The sequence below is a fragment of the Labrus bergylta genome, chromosome 7, assembly GCF_963930695.1.
Source record: "Labrus bergylta chromosome 7, fLabBer1.1, whole genome shotgun sequence".
NCBI classification, from domain to species: Eukaryota; Metazoa; Chordata; class Actinopteri; order Labriformes; family Labridae; genus Labrus; species Labrus bergylta.
In genome coordinates, this window is record NC_089201.1 from 28,054,898 (window position 1) to 28,071,655 (window position 16,758).

General features: G+C 41.6%; 1 long non-coding RNA gene across 1 annotated transcript in view; it reads right to left on the minus strand.

Annotated features, from left to right (window-relative positions):
* LOC136179726 (uncharacterized) overlaps positions 1-16,758 on the minus strand; it is a 69,766-nt gene that overhangs the window by 34,457 nt on the left and 18,551 nt on the right. Inside the window, exon 2 of the long non-coding RNA XR_010666709.1 lies at positions 9,401-9,498. This is a non-coding gene — a long non-coding RNA (uncharacterized lncRNA). The remainder of the gene's footprint in view (positions 1-9,400; positions 9,499-16,758) is intronic.

A 16,758-nucleotide genomic window follows, 5' to 3' on the forward strand; every position in this document is an offset into this window, starting at 1 on the left:
GGTCAACAACTCTAAAAGAGTTGGGGGGGGGGGGGGGGGGCTAGCTGGCCTGATCAGGATGCAGCAGTCTCCCATTGGTATTTAATTCCCTGAATTCTGTGTTCTCACTCTCCTTAATCTCCTCGTTCAAACAAACAAGCAGCATCAGATTCTCCTCGGCGTCGGTCGAATCAGCGGTGTTTGCCAGCTCTTCTTCAATGAAGGCTGTCCACACCAGGAGTAATCCCCTTGTTCGTCTGAGACTAAAGTCTGGATGAGCTTTGAGGGTAAAGTCTGGATGAGCTTTGAGGGTAAAGTCTGGACCATTTATTTGGCTTGGGGTAAAAAAAAAAGAAGGAGAAATTCATATCACAAAATTTCATGTATCACACAAACCTCATGATGCCGGTTAGTTTGCAGACAGAGACGTTAGCATCACAGCTAGAGACGAAATGTCCTAATGAAGGAAATCCATCTATGAGAAGTGACTCAGAAGGTGTGTGTGATGCTTCAACGGATAAACATCTCACCTCACCTGTTTTACAACGTTTATTGTAAGCTGCAACCTGTCCAGCCAGCTCTGCAACAAGCTGCAGTGAAAACACAAAACTATGGCTCACTGTGCCCTTACTGTTTCTCTGCTGTCTGTGCATGCCTTTGACTTACAAATACACACTCTCTCATTCATTCTGTCTCTTACACACACAGAAGATCAAACAATCGTGTCGGCCGCAGCTGAACTTTTGCACCGCAAGGCAAGCGCAGGTTCAGCCCCTGCAAATCCGGTTGCTAGACAATCTAAGCCAATTACAGTATGAGGGCAAATGGTTAACCTCTATAATATACATTTCCCAGCCTCTTTCTCCGAGCTTGCTTGTCATCCCTCGGAGGAAGAGTTATGCACCAGGGCCCAGTGTCCCAGGCGACCCAGTTTGAATTGGCTCAATTCATTAAGCTGGGACCCGTGCACAAGCCCGAGTTCACACAGCGAAGACACTTGCAGCAAACAGCTGCTGCACATTCCTGATGGGAGGGCCAGGCAGATGTCCAAGGAAAATCAAAGGGAGAGACAGGGGAAAGTTTATGAGCCAGCGTTTGCCAACCTCAATGAGAAGCTCTCCATCCCCTCCTCAAAGACAGGGTGCAGCTGGCGGAACTCGTGGCCCCGGCCGTGTTTGTGGCTCCCCTGGTCCTCTCCTCTCCTCTCCTCTCCCACTCACAACTCTGCAACAGCTCAACATGCTGACTATATCAGTTGTCTCCTCAGTGCTCCGGGTTTCAACCACAAACACTTTGGCACAAGCAGAGGTGGTCTGGCTGAGGGCTTCAGTGTAATCATCAAATTTTATCCCTTTGACATTGTTACACTGAACCGACTCTTTGTTCAACATTAAATCCTTAAAATAAACCTTAAGACCGTGGAGCAGTTACAAAACAGAAATAAAAAACTAAAAGGAGGGGAAAGTTGTTGGGATCATTACGTTTGGTGCCCGCCAAGAATTTCCAAACCTGTCATATTCATTTTATTCATATAGTAAGAGAGTATAAGCTCACAACACTTGTGACACAGATTGAGTCTGCACAGTACTTTTTGTAAAGTGAGAATCTTATGTCAAGGATTTAATGTAGCTGGATTTTAAAATGTTCATCCTGAAAGTTTTTGAGCCACATGAATTAAAGCTTTAACACGTTATTGAAGAGCTTTCTTTTTCTTTTTCTTTTTTAAAGAAAATGTTGTGTTTCTCCAACAATGATTATCATCACTGTGTTTTTCCTAATTAACATATTAAAGAAACTTTAGTTTTGTATCTGTCTTAGATTTTAACTCATGTTTTAGGACTCTTGATTCACTTTGATTGATGAAGTTAACGAGGATGAGATGCCTGTCATGAACGGATGGATATAAAAAATTTAATCAAGGAACATTTTTCAGAGTGAAACGCTCAATTAGCATTCATTTTCTTAAAGTGATCCTAAGTGGAAACATACGCCTGTTTCACTGCTGTGTTTAGGAAATGTACTGGAGCTGACCTTTCATTTAATAAGACATCATGATAAAAAAAAGGGCTTCTTTAGAAAAGGATTGGTGTGGATTCCAAGGCTTCTCTTCTTTGTTTCCCCCCCTGAGACTATTCAAGCTGTACAGTTGATTCTCCGATTGTTCAAGAAAACTCTCACATAGCACAGAGCCCCCAGCGCTGTGCACTCCTCTCATTCATCACTTTACAAACAAGGACAGGAGCATGGTCATGCTTCTACATCTCTCTCCGTGATACTCTCTCTTTGTCCTGTATGCCACCTCCTCACCCACTTCACACCCCCCCACACCCCCCACCCCCCACTCATCTCCACCGCTGCTCCATTGCACACAAACCCAGCGTGATGCCCGTTGTAATCGCAGTTGGACACAATTTCAGGGACAATTTCAAGACTATTTATTATCCTTGGTCAATGAAAAGAAAGAAAAAAAGCATTTTTTTAAGGATGTTCATTTGAAACCTATCAACAGATTTACAAATATATGACTAAGTTAGATATTACATGAATCGTCTTAATGTAAATTTTCCATTTTAATTACGTTTGCATACTTTGGCTGAATGCATCAAAAACAACTCAAACCCCTCCTGTCGCTCCGACACAATTTGAATTTTAACTACATTTCGTGTCAGTGAAATCTACTCTCGCATTGCTTTTAGCACGTTACCTACAGAAATGTACCCACACACTGATAGGTTTATCTGTAATGTAAAATGGAGTCAAACATACGACCAGCATTTAATCTACAGTGGTGAGGAAGCTCCTGCCTGGTTATTAAATTGAATATGAAGCCTGTGAGAGATTCCCCCCCCCCCCGGGAAACACTGATAAAACTCCGGGCAAACGGTGCTGCATCCATTCGCGGCCTCTTCAGATTAGGTGGATGGGACAAACTCCCCTCCAGGGGAAAGTTCCTCAGCAGGGCTCCAGGTAACACAAAACTCTTAATCACACATGACCTGGCAGCTATAAGAGAGAGTTAAGCGGCAGCATGGGGCCTCCCATCCCGTTCCCTCCCCTCCCTTCCTACACCATCATTAGCAGAGGCACATGGCCCGCCTGCATCCTCCAAAGTGTTTACAAACAGTATCAGCAGAGACACGCCTGGGAAACCACAGCCTTTTATTTTAAATGTGCTTGTGATGAAATTAAGAGACTTGCAATCAAAATTAGATCTGGATCAAATATATTCAAAATTAGGAATAAGTATTTAACTTTATTTGCAACTACAATAAGGAAGTACGAGTCAGTTTAGACAAATTGCACTAAAGTTTTCAGCAGTGGATATTAATTATTTCACAAAATATTGAAAGCTTTTATAGCTGAAATACACTTTGTTTATATGTCTTTGTACAGGACAGTATTTCAAAGTTTTCTCCTTCAACACAGTTGTACCAGCACACTCACACATACATGCACACACACACACACACACACACACACACACACACACACACACACGCACACACACAGTGCTCATTTGTCACAGAGAACTTTTGAGGGTAAAAACATCCTGAACAGTGGTTGAAGGTTTATATGTCATGAGTCATTAGAGTGACCCAGGGTGCTGCTCAAGTTAGAGGAGCAGTGTGTGTGTGTGTGTGTGTGTGTGTGTGTCCTTGGGAGGAGCTGACAGCAGGTCTACAGTGTTTGAGAAGAAGAGTCTATAAATACAACGTATGTAACTTTAACTTTGACAGGCTCAAAGATACCGTAAAAGTACCGTAACAATGTCACCATGTTAGGGAGGCTCACAACCTAGGCTGGTATATAACAGAATGATGGTAATGTATTTGAATGATTGTTTTATGGATGAAGATAATTCACGGCAGTGTTTGGTCGGTTAGTAAATGCAACCAAGTGGTGAATTGATGTACACAAGATTTCTGAGAGATAACCAACAGATGTGGAAAACTGAAAAAAAGTTGAATAAAGAGGTGAGACTGTGCCGCTAAATGAAAAAAACTAACTCCATATTTTACAATGAGTTCAGTCAATAAACCAAGTAAATAAATAAATGCACTCATACATGGATCAATGGGATGAAGTAGTGGTTTTAGATTTGGCATTGGTCTTTTACAGCAATTTACACTTTCCTAATTTAAATTCAGAAGCCAGATTAACCTGCCGTAATCAGAATTCATTTTTCATCATTAGTGTGTATATTTTTGTGTGTTTTGCTTTTTGTTACTGTTAAGTACAGCTCTTTGTCAGGGTTTTTCTAATATGGCAATTTGAACACCCTGAAGAAGAAGTGCATCTGAAAATAAGTCAATATTAAGGTTTGCTCTGTGACATTAATATATATTTTTTTTATCAAACTGTACCTAATAGATAAAAATCCAGACCTTGATTCATGTTTTAAGAAACAAGAGATCAAAGATGTTAAACTCTACAAGTTAATCTACTCCAACACTTAGATATCTATCTTTGACACGTTAAGAGTTAGAGGATGTTACTGTACACCTGTTGATTTTCATGAACACATATTGTATTAAAATGAATCCTGAATAATAAAGCTGCATGAAGTTGATATCAGTTTCTTGACACGTTAAGTATAACTCCGTCATAATGTAATTTGTAATGTTCAAAGTGCATGGTTTTGGCAACGACTCTTGCAGGGGGCAAAGGCTAAAGGAGGTCTTTAAGACCTGGGGCAGTGGGTCCGCGGGCTGGAATGCAGAGGGAGGCTTGTAAATTAGAGACCTAATGAAAACTCTCTGGTGTCCAACTGAAGCAATCATCTGGTTAGAATCAACCAGTTATTCCACTAATTTACCCTGCCGCTCTCACCATGCCCTGAATGCCTAATTTAGGAGAAAAGTGCATGTTCCATTTTACACACCTGCAGTTTGAACCCAAGACTGTGATCCCTTCAACTTCTTCTCCACTTATTTTTAAAGGGAGGTGAAGAGGGGGGGGTTAAAAACAATAAATCACAGTGAAGAAACTCTCCTGAAATGACCATGAAGTTGTTGATAAGTAATAAAACCAGTTTTGATGCGTGAGTTATCTCAAAGTAAAAAATGACTACAGAATGTTTTTTTGTTTTACTCATATGATCAATAAAGTCAGAATAAATATTTTAAAGGTTTAAATAAATTGTCACAAAAGTAAACGCCTGAGACAAGTCTTCCCTCAGACTTGGTCACTACCTTTCTTGGAGTTATTCAACCTTTCACCCACTGGGGCCCCTGAATCTGACCTTTAACCAGATGCCATTTGCTTAAAATCTCCCTGCCAGTTTCAACCTCTGGAATCTGCAACACATTATGAGAGGAGAAAAGAACAAAGGCAGCAGATTAGAGGGTCTGGTTATTAGTTTGCTGATACAGTCCTACGAGGGTCAACTGCAACGATAGGGAAAATAAGCTGAGGAAGAGGAGGTGAAGAAGCTCACAGTACAGGCTTCTAATAGAGCTGTAGTAAATGGTTTCCTTACGAGGAATGAGATCTTGCAGCTGGAAAGATATATAAATGTGAAAAAAATGGTGTTATTATAAAATACATTAAATATGTCAACCTGTAAGTTTGTAATTATAACACTTAATTGTGTCATAGTGCAGAGTAGCGCAGTTACATGTCTGTGTTTAGCGTCTTTTCCTTTCCAGCGGCTCCATGCAGACTGAATATGAAACGGTCAATTTCTCCTGTTTTCACTTCTCCACTTTGCTCGGTTTAAATTTCTTTGTGTATTTTGCTCCCCCTCAATCTCGTATTATCTCACTTAGAAAGTGTGTTTTTACCAGGGAGGGCGGCAGCGAGTGGAGGTGCTGATGTATTGAGCAAAGTTGCTTGTCTTTGCTGAAAGCTTTTGTTTCCTGGGGCTCTCTATTCATCACAAAGCCTTTGGTGGGAAGAGACATAAAGACAGGCTCTGACCCCGGTGTGAGCCCTTTGACCCCTGTGAACCCAAGGGGGCAGATTTTCAGCAACTGTGCAATCACTATTAGTTGACCGCAGGCTCTGTGGTAGAAGATGGCTGGAGACAGACAAAGTGAATGGAGGGACATGGTGGGAAAATCTGGTAATTTATAGAAGTTGGGAGTCTATTTCAAAAGAGGTGATGGTGGATCAGCTGACATGTGGGGTCAGAGGTGATGTTTGGGCATGATTTCCTGCCGGTGTTACTGTAACATCTGTGTGTCAAGAGACGTCTGGGACCAAAGCATTTTGACCCTCAAGGGCATGATCGTGAAAAGAAAAGAAAAAAAAAAAGTAAACGCTACAGTTGAGGTTGTTGATGTCAATGACCATGTTTTATAAACAGCCTGAAGGATGAGATAAAATCCTCAAACCATTGACAAAATCTGTCTAGTGCCTTGAGCTATTGCAGTGCTTTAATTATCATAATGGTTAATGTGGCATTAAATCTCTGAGTAAACACTTTTTTAATAACTTACCATGACAACTTTCATCAATGCACTTCATTAAATCCACTTGGAAAGACAAAAGATCCTCCTGTAAGACGGGTCCGGTCGTGGCTCCTCTCCTATGAGACCGGCTGTGATGAAGTGGATCGTTTTGGCTCTCGCACTGCCATCTACAAGTGTCCGAGTCAAGAAATACTGAGAGTCCCCAGCCCTGGGGCTAGCCATTAAGTAAATTGGCCTCTCTAGACCTATAGCTGTGTCACTGTCCGTGACGAGCTGCCACCTTTTTGACCCGCAGAGAGGAGTCCAGTGCTGACCAGCAGCTGTTCTGTGGGCTTGTCTTTCCAAGCCTGGGAAGTGGCTCCTAATTAGCCTCCCACACCCATAAATGTGTCCAGTAGGTCAGTCACTCGGCACTCATTGATCGCTGTGATGTGTGCCGTGCTGAGGTTTGACTTAAGCTCCTTCATCAAAACGAATGAGGTGACACAAGCAGTCTGCAAGTGTCAATAAGAATCCCAGAGACAAACACATTATTGGAGCAAATAGAAAAGGCAGCAGTCACTTATTTGTACCTTAAAAACAGGAAACAGTGCAGTGATTAACTAAACATGAGATGTCATGCTTGATTTTAGAGGCGAAATGATGAAAACAGAATATTTCATGTAATGCTTCTATCCTCAGTGGAGATCCCTTTTGATTGATCCCTGATGTGCCATTAAAGACATGATGACCGGGTCAATACTTCAGCAGAAGTGTCTGCAGCTCATGACGGTGAGATGAATGGACAGAGCTACACTCACAGCCCCAGCAGAATATCATCTGTGGCATGCCACACAGAAGACTTCTCCTCTTGACGAAAGTCACAGGAAACAAGTGTTGAGGGCCTGCCCTCCCCGATCACTCGTCCAGATATTTTTCTCGTCCTCTTCGACCCTCCAGGAGTTGTTTTCCTTTCATTAAGCTAGCCTCCACCAATAAAAATGCAAGCCAATTTTCCAGTGCATTAACCCAAGAGATCTTTAATACACAAGAGTTTTGGTGCAAAGGGGACGGCAATGCCTCATGGAAAGATGGATGGGCCTGCCGACTAAGAGTGGGCAGTTTTCCCACTGCCCTGGTCTCAGCCTGGGACAAAGGCCTCATTGAGTGTGATGCTTGACATCAGCATCATAAACTAGTCATTGCTACAAAGACTCTGACACTTTAAAGTACCAGCTACTGCCGCTTTCTTTTCTCTCGCTGGTACAGCATTGCTTAGGCTAATCACGTCACTGGCAACTGTTGCTTTTTTTTTTTTTTTTTCCTGCATCAGCCAATACAAAGACTTTATAGAGAAAAACGTCGAGAGGAATTGGGAGTGAGAGCTTTTAATTTTCACTTTTCTCTCTGCAAGATGCAATCTGGGAGATTTCTAGTGTAACTTGGTTTCGGTGACACCTTTGGCGATTAAGATATCACCGCTATGCTTTTTCCTCACACCTGCCCAACATGCGACGACAGTTATGATTAATTTTACAGTGTATGGCTTAACGCAAAAAAAATAAAAAAAGTTCCCCGAAGATTATATTCAAAAAAAGAAGAAAATCTGCAAGTCCAAACTTCTTCATAGAAACGGTATTTGTTTGAGGCAAAGGGACACTTCTAAGAGTAATAGTGTCAGTGTGTAGTGTGGTCTAATAAGCATTGTAAATAACCCCTTTGAGGATTTGTGTACAAGTTCAGTGACAATAAATAGTATAATATACCTTAAAATCAACAATAATTGTCTTGATGTGTCATCTAAGAGCTACTTTGTACAATATCTTCTCTTTTGATTTATTCTAAACGGTCAGTCTTCTGTGGTATTAACATGCATGATCCGGATCACAGTGGCTGTGTATTGATGATCAGCAACCGTTCATACAACTGAACTGATAAAAGCACAGTTAACTCACAGATTGGGGATTTATTTTCAAGTCTGATTTTCCTTTAAATCGAGCACCGTTTACAGAAGTCACGCATTTATGGTCTACTTTCACAAATGTAAAACAATCCCAGAATGACTTGAACAAAAAGGATTATGCAACACAAAAACAAACAAGCCCAATAACCTTAAAGTCACGGCATCAATAAGACAAGGAGATATGGGCTCGCCTCTGTCAATGCAAGTCTGGTCCTCAAAGATGATGTCAGCTCAAAGCCAGTTTCCGATTCTCAATGTCACAGAAAAAAGGCAGGGGTGCACTTTAATAGATTAAACACTGAGAGCCAGACAACTGCGCTGCCAGGGAGGTGCTGATGGATGCAGTCACATTTAATATGAATTCATGTCGGATTGCAACAAAAAGCACGGTCCACACTGACTGAAACGTAAACATCACGGAGCAAATGTTTCAACATCAGCCTTTTGAGGATACAAAGTAGCATTATAGGATAGCTAATAAAAAGAATGAGTAACTGGGAAACATTAGAGGATGTAAAATAACACTGATGAATGAAATGATGTAGCACTTCTCTTCTGACTTATTTTGTAATTTAGATTACACGGCTTTAAATTGACGCCAGGAAAATTGATAATTACAAAAAATGATAGATGAACTCTCTAGTGACTTGCTCATTTTCTTTTCACTTAAATCATCAGCTGGGTGTCTATATTTCACTCTTTTACATTCGTCTTCATCGTCTCCATTGATCAGGTCATAATGATGTTTGACTTGAAGCAATAATTGCTCTCGAGGGTCCGGGCTCCAGTACATTAGAAGAAAAAGACTTCCACTGTCTGAGAGAGTGATAGAGACAGTGATTTTGTGTTTGTATCTGTGTGTGAAAGAGAGAGAGAGAGAGAGAGAGAGATAGAGAGAGAGAAAGTGAGTGAGAAAATAGGGAGGAGGGAGGGAGGGAGGTGTAGCAGGGTGAAGCTCCGACTGAACTCATATACAGGGAAACAGCTGCTTCACATTGCTAACCCCTGGAACAATGTGAAGATAGTATGTTTAGACAGGTTTGGGCAAGAATGGAGGTCAACAAACCTTTAGGGAAGATGTCAGTCCTTGCTGTCAGCTGCTGGAAACACACAATTACATCAGTCCTCACTGGCATGTTCTGCAGGTTCTGCTGTGCATGAATCCTGCAGGGGGGGGAGAGAAAGAAAAAGGATTTGAAGAAGAAATTAGATTTTTCTCCAATATAAGTGCTGTTTATTTCCTCTGTGTTTTTGTTACAGGGATACGATTTACACTAAAGCGGCAGCCCCACCTGTCACTGAAGTTATTCTGCATGGATACAGAGGCATATCCAAGTTGGGTCTTGAAGAAGGCAAAGACCTCAAAGAAGTGTGACACTATTTGAGCGACCTCGCAGCTGCCCTGTCGATCTATAGGCCGACGTACTGCACTGTGTGTTTTTTTGTCACCTATTTACTCAGGCATGTGTCATCAATCCTTCATGTGTTTGAAGAAGAAAAAATAAAAAAGGAAGACATCAAGGTCTGGAGATTATCACTTCTGCCAGCTGGCTTGACTTGTGCCTTCAGAGCTATATTTGAATGCTGTAAAAATATGAAGAATGAGTCGACAAGGGAACCATTACATATTGGCAAGCCAGTGGCAGATTAAACTGATCCAGTGGGTTAGTTCAATACATTATCTCAGATACAGTGTCTTATCACTTTACATTCTTGATTTATAGTTCTAACCAGTAGATGAACGCCTATTTGTCCATCCCATAAATTATTTAATTTCCTGATCAAACATAAAGCAGTCGCGTTGTTTCACTAAACTGATAATCTCCTGAGATTATTTGCTCCTTCCCTCTCAAACCAGGATCTGCCCTGCCTTTTGAATGACCGTGGCATTATTCTGTTAATAGTTATCTGTCCTCAAGTCCTTGACCTCCTTGAATTGTAAACACGTTTTTTTACACCACTCTCAGCAACTCTTTGACCGATGGGAGTTTTGTCGACTGTGGGGCCCAGAGATAAGCGAGCAGGGGCTGAACCTGTTCCGGCCTGCAGTGCCCTCTGCAGCACCTCTGCTCCACGCTCAGTCAAATTTCTCCCAGCGCTGCCGGATCACATGGGTTAATCTCTCCTGACCCCCGACTCCTCAAAAGTACAAGCCTGGCTCTTTTGGACTCAGTCCCTGTTTTGAGTGCAGTGCAGTGCGACCCCCCCCCCTCCCCCCCTCCCCTTGTTCACTGGCACCAGTTAGGAGACTTCAGAAAAGTGAAGATAAGGTACAAGAATGTCAGGAAGTCTGACACCAACGAGGGGTATGGTAAACAAACAGTTGCAGACGTCTGCCCGCATCCCCGGCCCCTTAATGACCTTCAATTCCACCCTTTTAAATGTCCGGCTGTGAAATATGGCTCTTCAGTAAGGGGCTGCTAATTAAACAAATCAGGGTGCGTTAACTGAACAGACAACGATATGACCATCAAAATCTGATTAAAAAATGAGCATGATTTACTTCATTACTTTATAATAAGTGTTGCTGTAAATGAGATTATAACAGCAGGGTAATAACTTTCTAAATAAACAATAATATCTCAAAATAATTGAATAAGTTGAGACATTAAGTTATAATCACAAAGCATACACTAAGCTTCACAGCCTTATATTCTAACAATAGCTAATGTCAAATTGATCTTACAGTGTCATTTAAAAAGGACAGGTATTACTTAAAAACATCATAAAGATATATAAGTGTCAACACTTATATATCCTGAAAAATCCTCTTTAAGTTCTGCATTCACGGTTCCACAGCAGCCCCATGCCAAAACATTTAAGTCCATATCACACAGCCCTGCGTGCGATGCCTCCCAGAGGTTGCCCGTAGCGCTGTGAGGGAACACTGACGACTCTATATGCACAGAAAGTAAAAGGAGATTTCTACTGGGAGACTCACACTTTGATATCCTTCCCAGGTACTTTGATCCCTGCAGTGAAGTGAAGCAAAGAGCCAATCATTCTTAAGCACATAAAAGTTAACAGAGCATGGCCTGGTATTTAGCTTTATGTTTATCTGTGTTATTAATGTGGGCACGAGGAGCACGGCCTGTCACTGCGGGTCAGATTGGCAGGTGCTGAGCGCCTCTGACGCTGTGATTTCACAGCCTCTTTGCTCTGGGCTTCAGGTGAGTGAAATGATGCCTGCTTTAATAGGGGACCTCAGACTGACATGTGTAGGAGGATCATACGCCTCAACAACAACAATTGTCACACAAGAATCACAGCAATGGTCTTAGGCTTTTCTTTCCTTTAAGAATAAATAAAGCTGGAAGACGTTGTAATTAGTGTTTTGAGGTTTTAAAAAAAAGATAATTGATCTGCCTGTTAAGTCACCTTAAGAAATCGCTAGTTTTCACAGTGCCTTGAGAGGAGATAGCATCTTTGGTGGGCTAAGTGATTGGCAATGGGAGAAAGCCAGATAAAGAAATGTGAGCACACTTTTACACATTCTTTGAAACCACAGGCAATCCTGATGAAGATGATAGAGGGAGTCTCTGATTAACCATCCGGTAAGCAGGATGTATGTCCCTGCCAAGGCAGACAAATGGAACTATTGTAGTGCTATGACAGTCTTTGATCAGTGCTGTGTTCAGGGAGATATCTTCATCACAAGTGCTCCTTGTTGAAGCTGTCACAGGCTAGCAGGCTGAAGTATTTGCACTGTATTAGATTCCATAAGGCATCCATATACAATAATTACATAGAACAAATGAGCAGCCTGAGGCCATTTGAAACATTAAAAGCACAGGATTTGTCTCTAAGTCCATGTTTTATGAAGCTGAGGGAAGGCCATACGTATATAAAAAGTAATTTACCATCTAAAAGGCTCATAAATTAAGCTATTATAATAACCTGTTAGATTCATAAAGTCTTTAATTTATGCGACAGTGTGATTTCTCTGTACCGTTGACTTCACTTTGTAGATTTCTTGGGCTTACTGACAAAAATGAAGATGTTGAACTGCAGACTAATTGACCTATGCAGACAGCAGAAAACTTTTCACAGCCAGAAGCCCATCTGTATGAGTCCACTGAATATGTATGGGGCTAAATACGGTCTAGCCAGAGCCATTAATAATCTTGTCATCATAGCCCAGAACTCCAGCAGTTATTCAGTTATTGTTTTATTTTTTTTTTTAATCCTCTGGATTCTAACGACTTCCCATTACTACAAATGTCACTGCCGGAGTCAAAAAAAAAAAAAAGAAGCAAAACCTTCCCAAATGAAAGCAGCAGTTCACTTTTCTTTGGTGGGATTAAACACTTGGGAGACTTTGAGGTGGATTTAGCCACATACATACAAAATAAATCCTGGCTGCGTGCAGAGAAGACATTTATAGTGATGCCAGTGTGTGTGTGTGTGTGTGTGTGTGTGTGTGTGTGTGTGTGTGTGTGTGTGAGCTGCCTAGGACCTATATGTGAGCAACTATCAGGAGTGAGAAAGCAGGGGGTAAGAAGACTGAAGCAAGGTAGCGTTTGCAATTGGGAGGTTTTGGTTTCAGGCTCTCCAGTCATCAATCATCCCGGGCCTATTCTGTTCTTTGACAGCTCCGTACAAGGCTTGACATTTAACACTCACGACCCTGGACCAGGCTGTGCTCGAGACCGCAGACTTCAGAAACACAAAAAATGAATAGAATGACACTTTCCCCCCCCTTTAGTAAGTAGTAGAACTGAGGCAAAGCAGATACAAATTAATAATTCCCATCTGCAATACACTTCACTCGGGTGAAAATTACTGCTTAAGGCCCCGTGTTCCCCCTTTGCCCCTCACTCTGACATACACAAAAGCGCTAAATGAGAAAGTCAAGAGGCCTCCGGGCCTATTAGACTAAACGCGAGTGTGTTTCTGTTTTCACGTGTGGATGGACCCTGTGAACTTTGTGAAAGGCGGCTTTAAAAGTTACAGCTCACGAAATCATTAGTAGTGTTTTGGGAAAAGGCAGAGCAAAATATGTTTTTGTAGCTTAAAGTCTCAGTTAGCAATGCGGCATGAGGGAATTTGGATTAATTGTACACATTTCAAATGACAAGGAAACATCTCTCTGTCCTTAAGCCGCCTCGGATATTACACTCATTCAAATTTCCAAGGGGAAATGGGCTTATGTTTTGTGACCACATTTGGTTTCCCGCCTTTTTGGGTCAGTGGGTCGCTATAAACAGAGTAATAATATAGAAAAAAACAGTGCTCTGATAATAACCCACATGAACCGACATCCACTGGATAACGCAGCACTATGGCCTATAAAACACCAGATTTATCAAATTTGAACAGGCTTTTTTTTTTTTTTTCCCTCCAATAAGCACATCTGTCAGTCCAGAGCTGCCACAATGTGACCTACCCCAAACTACAAAAACTGGTTCAGCAGCATTATATAACAACCACCACACACACACAGCTCTAACTCTCACTCTCTCTCTCTCTCTCTCGCACGCAAACACAACACATCTGTGAACAACGATAACTTGATTCCATTTATTTACACGGTTTTCTCTCAGGTTCATACTTGTGTGGCCTAACTGTCGTGGGTTTAGTATGTGGACACCGATAACATCGCCTGGACATCAAGCATATCCATTCACTCTTATGTCAGGGAATTGATAGCTTCTTTTGGATTGTGTGAGCCACAGAAAATCTCTTCCATCTTTGTGTGCGATACGCTCTGCTAGCTGCATACTAAACATGTTGCCAGACAACTGGTCATGTCTTAACTGTGAGAGTGGCAACTATTGTTCATGCTGCTATTGAACGTGCCTTTAACGACTCCAAGGGCAACCTTTCATCTTGCACAAGGTACCAGGGAACTTAAGCTGTTTTATATCTTCTTTAATGCATTTAACGTTGTAACAAAAGACTTTAATCTGGATAATTAGAGAACAATAAAGAAACAGTAAAGTGAAAAAAAGGTTTGTATAAAGTTGATTTTGTTTACCAAATAATGTAAAAAACTATTTTAAATATATATACATATCCATAGGAATATATGAGACAATGTTCTTGCATTACGCTCATATGCCATTTAACTGTGTGCTGATAGCCACAAACACGACAGACCCTTGTGAACACACACTAACACATACTAACACACACAGGCACAGCAGTGCAGATTGTTATCCAGACGATTGGTTGTGATGTCAGCATAGAAAACCTCTTTTCTGAGAAAGATTCATCAGATTATGACCAAAGCCAAGCCTTTCTTGCAACACTCCACTAGCTGCACCATATGGTTGGGTCCTAAAGCCATGGGTGGAGGGTTTAATGACAGAGCGGATGTGCAGCGCACATGCCGAGGGATGTTGGGGGGATGGGCTAAAAAAAACACTCATCAAGTCTTTGGCCTGGAAAGGCTGCACAAGGTCAGCTGTGCGGCGGGGGCTGGGTGAGGGAGCCAGACACATGTCTACAACAAAAGGCAGGTGACCAAAGCTAAACTTTGTGCATGGAATATACACAAGTGCACAATAAAATATCTTCCCATCTAGTTTCTTTCAGAAAGCTGTTCTTAGTTTAGTATTTCAGTATTTAAATGTCCATCACGGTGCTGACCTGTTTGACGATTAATAACAACATCTTTCCTCAAACACACAAGGTCAATAGCACAGGCACATCACCAAAATATAGTGACATGGAGATCCAATCCTCTTGGCAAATATGCACAGCTGCCAGTGTGGGGTGTAGGGATGAGTAAACAAAGATGGACTCATAATTAATGTTTACTAAGGCTGATGCAACTGCATGACATTTCTAGTCCTGCACGACTTGTCCACTGACCACAAATGATCTCTTTAAACACTTTCTTAAATCAGACATCTCTGTTTTAGCGCTGCAAACTAGTCCAAACACACTGCCTTAATTCTCTCACCACTTGTGGAAACCTTAAAGCTTCATCTCAGCGGCTAAATCGATCTGATATAGAGAAAACAAATTCTCATTTAGAGTTTAATCCTAGTTGAGCGCATCTGATTTCCTGCCCTCTAAACATGATGCATATGTATATTTCTAACCTCTTAGTTTTGCAGGAAGAAATCACTTTGTGTTTTTTTTTTTGCTCGTGCATACCACTACAGACACAGCTTTAGGTAATATTAGCCCAGCAGTGGTGAGGTGGGACATGGGGCAGCCTGAGGCACGGCAAATGATTGATGGAGTTGTGGTTGGTCTATAAAGGTCTGCAAAGAGTGCTCAGAGATAATCAGAGAGAGGGTGTCTGCAGGCCTCATAACAAACATGTGCACACCCACATACACACACACACACATACATGCGCCGACTCCAGAGAGAGAGAGAGAGAGGTGAGACGGGAGCTTCCGAATTATTAAGCAGACAGAAGCACTGATGATGAAATTTTGAAGGTTGGGCATAACAAGAGGCACCTTACAAGGGTCACGACCTTTTCCTTGCTGGGCGTTTTGTTCTTTGTACCCCCCCTAACAACATCACCTTCCCACCTTTGTGTTCACTGGGGGGCAGGTTGAGCGGGGGAGTTGTGTTACATCCCTGTTTATCTGCTCATGACCTCTAGCCGGCAATTCTGCACTTGATAAGAGGAGGGCTCGTCTCATAATGTGCACGGCAGCTGATATCAGCCCTGTATCCTTGTGAAATTGATTACCAAGGCCCAGGGAGCGTGCAGAATATAATAAATAGAGATGACACATAAGGCACACATGGACTTGTAGGCTGATGGGTAACACTGCCTCAGCAATTACCTGCTACCCACTTAAAACAGGGGTCATGCAGGGCAGGCTGGCAGTGGAAGGAGTTATGGTTATTTCTTATTTTCTCTGCACGGTGAAACATCTCTCTCTCTGTGTCTCTATGTCTCTCTCTCTCTCTCTCTCTCTCTCTCTCTGTGCATGAGTGTGTGTCCGTGTGTACAAGGAGGGGAGGCAGTATTTTTTTGACCTGTACAAGATGTGGTCAAGAAACAGTGCTTTAAGAATATCAAACTGTAGTTCAACTTTCAAGCACACTAACAAATATTGATAGCAAAGTGCTGATTAGCAAACAAAAAAAAAGAATTTTATGTATCAGTTAATTCTTTGCTGAACACTGGCTCAGTTTATGACAGACTTATTATTAATGTGACATTTCAATCAGCTCATTTACATCAATGCAACAAGTAACTCTAAGCCTGTGATTTACTTTGTTTTTGTGTCCTTTAATTAGTCTTTTTTTTGCTGATGTATTACCACATTAGTACTAGTTCATGATGTAGTCAGCAGCTTTGTAGGGTTTTTTCTTATTCTTACAAAAAAAACCTTTATAGCAACCGAGACAACATCTGCACATTGGTGTAACACTGAAATGAAAAAAACAAAACATAAATGTTGTTACGTTGTGTAGTTTTGTGTTATAATTGGCAGTGGAACAAAGACA